This window comes from Euphorbia lathyris, chromosome 3 (assembly GCF_963576675.1).
Source record: "Euphorbia lathyris chromosome 3, ddEupLath1.1, whole genome shotgun sequence".
Taxonomy (NCBI): Eukaryota; Viridiplantae; Streptophyta; class Magnoliopsida; order Malpighiales; family Euphorbiaceae; genus Euphorbia; species Euphorbia lathyris.
Genome location: NC_088912.1, coordinates 33,001,802 through 33,005,026, shown reverse-complemented (window position 1 = coordinate 33,005,026; position 3,225 = coordinate 33,001,802). Strand labels below are relative to the sequence as shown.

Here is a 3,225-nt window from a genome sequence, read left to right as displayed (position 1 = left end):
GAAGTAAAAGCGTCAATGGTTCAGATGCTTCAAACAGCTGTGCAATTCGGAGGATACCCAAATGAAGATCCAAATGCGCACATTCAAGACTTTGTCACCATGTGCAATACATTTCGTACTCACAGAAATGATAGTGATGAGGTTATCCGACTCAAACTGTTTCCCTTTTCCTTGAAGGATAAGGCGAGGAATTGGTTGAAGAATCTACAACCAGGATCTATCACGAACTGGGAGGAGATGGCTACCATGTTCTTAATGAAATATATTCCGCCCAGACAAGCAATCAAGTTAAGGAATGAAGTTTCTCATTTTTTTCAAGAGGAGGATGAATCTTTATCTGAAGCATGGGAAAGATACAAAGAATTATTGAGAAGAGTACCGAATCATGGCATACCCATGTGGATGCAAGTGCAAAATTTTTATAATGGAGTGACCAACACGTACAAGATACAAATTGAATCAGTTGCCAATGGAAATCCGGAGGAACTTGAACCTCAAGCATTGTATGAGCTAATAGAGAGAGTGGTCAACACTAGTTACAACTGGCACTCAGTGAGAGCTGATGGTAAGAGAGTTACGAATACCACAAACAGTGAGGCAATCAGCAAGTTATCATCACAAATGGAACAACTGGTCAAAACGATGGGAAAGATGAACGTCTTAGCAATCAACACACAGCTTTCCGCACCAATGGAGATCTTATCACCCGATGGTTGTGATTTCTGCAGTGGACCTCATCGACCTATAGATTGCCCAGGAACCAAACCAGGTGCATCAATGCAGGAATAGTGTGATTTCATTGCTTGCCAACCACCGAATCCCTATTCGAACACATATAACCCAGGGTGGAGAAGCCATCCTAATTTCTCTTGGCAAGATAATTAGAGGCAACCAGCTATGCAGCAACCTTATAGACGAGAGCACCCACGGCCAGCATATCAACCACAACAAGGCAGCTCATCTAACCAACAGTATCAGCATCAATCAAATGTTCAACAAGAAGGAAAGCCTGATCTAGAGGCTATGATGATGCAGTTTATGAAACAGACACAATCCTCCATAAAGAATCTCGAGACTCAAATTCAGCAATTTGCCACAGCCATATCTTCTAAGGAAAAAGGCGCTCTCCCAAGCAACACTGTGACCAACCCAAAAGAAGAAGTCAATGCCATCATACTAAGGGGAGGTAAAGAAATAAGGAACAGTGGTGAAAAATCTATTACAGAGAAAGCAGATGAAGCAAAGTCCAATGAGCAACCACCTGTGCCTCAATACAAGAAAGATAAATAGTTGATTGAAGATGAACCAGGCACGCCTTGTTACAAACCAAAGGTTCCTTACCCTGAACGACTGAAGCAACAGAATTGTGAGAAGAGACATAAGAGCTTTCTAGAACAATTGACAAAGCTACACATCAATATACCGTTCATCGAAGCCTTGTCTGAAATGCCCATGTATGTCAAATTCTTGAAGGATTTGCTGACCAACAAAAAGAAGCTGGAAAGTGTAGCCATGGTGCAACTGAACAGGGACAGCTCATCAATCTTACAAGCCAAGCAGCAAATTCTAAAGAAGCTCAAAGATCCAGGGAGTTTTTCTATACATTTTTCAATAGGAACACTTACTATTCAGAATGCTTTATGTGATCTAGGAGCCATCATTAATCTTATGCCATACTCAATCTATATGCAATTAGGATTAGGAGAACCAAGACCAACAAAGGTCACGGTCCAATTAGCAGACTGATCAATTCGATACCCTAAGGGTATAATTGAAGATGTTTTGGTTAAAGTCGGAAATTTCATATTGCCTGTCGACTTTGTTATAATGGATATTGTGGAAGATTTGGAAGTCCTAATAATCTTGGGACGACCTTTTCTAGCCACAGGAAGAGTTGTCATTGATGTGCACAAAGGACAACTTGTTCTAAAAATCAATAATGAAGAGATAGTGTTTAAGATGCATGAAGCAGTTCGTTACGCTTCAGTTTCTGATGATTCATGTTACTTTCTCGATACACAAGATAATGATTTATTCTTGCAGGAGCAAGTGGATAAGGAAAGACATCAAGAGGAGGAACAATTGTTTGATCTAGACCAAGAAGGGAGTAATAACGAAGGCACTGACAATGAAGAAGAACATGATAGTCTTCCTAACATAGATCCAGAAAAGGGGAATGAGGAGAGATGTCCCGAACTGAAACAGTTGCCTGACCACCTGGAATACGCATTTCCAGATCCACCAAATAGTAGACCAGTAATCATTTTGGCAACATTGACAAAAGACCAGAAGGAACAATTGCTTACCATTCTAAGGAGGCACAAGACGACTCTAGCATGGAAAATCGAAGATATAAAAGGAATCAGCCCGACCATCTGCATGCACAAGATTTTAATGGAAGAAGGTCACCGACCAACTTTGCAACCACAAAGACGACTAAATCCACACATGAATGACGTTGTGAAAGCTGAAGTGATCAAACTCATTGAGGCAGGAATCATCTACTCCATTTCCGATAGTATGTGGACCAACCCAGTCCAAGTTGTTCCTAAGAAGGGAGGGACCACCGTGGTCTATGCATTTGATAAATTTCGTCCCTATCTCATGCTCTCTAGAGTGACTATCTACACCGACCATTCTTCATTGAAATACCTGTTCGCCAAGAAGGATGCCAAACCACGGCTAATACGATGGTTGTTAGTCCTACAAGAGTTCGACTTAGAAATCCAGGACGAAAAGGGATCAGAAAATCTAGCAGCTGATCACTTATCCAGAATACAAGCGACCACAGAAATCGAACAACCCGAAATCATCGATCACTTTCCTGATGAACAACTGTTTGCTATTTCCACGCTTCCCTGGTTTGCTGACATTGCGAATTTCTTAGCCTGCAAAATAAAACTGTTTCGATATTCCACTAATAAGAAACGAAAGTTTTACTCTGATCTTAAATATTACATTTGGGAGGAACCTTATTTATTTAAATTATGTGCAGACCAGCTCCTACGAAGATGTGTGACCAGGGAGGAAGGCATGGAAATCTTGCACAAATGCCACGCTACGGAATCGGGTGGTCACTTTGGGGCCAATCGAACAGCTGCAAAGGTTTTTCAAGAAGGTTTCTTCTGGCCCACCATATACAAGGATGCGCAACAGTTCGTTCAACGATGTGATGAATGCCAACGAACATGCAACATCTCTGCCCGAAACGCCATGCCTCTAAAC

At 41.4% G+C, this 3,225-nt stretch overlaps 1 non-coding gene across 1 annotated transcript; it reads right to left on the bottom strand.

The window, feature by feature from the left end:
• Positions 1–285: 285 nt before the first annotated feature.
• LOC136225165 (small nucleolar RNA R71) lies at positions 286–392 on the bottom strand. Its single transcript, XR_010686896.1, has one exon. It is a non-coding gene; the product is annotated as a small nucleolar RNA R71 (small nucleolar RNA).
• Positions 393–3,225: the final 2,833 nt, after the last annotated feature.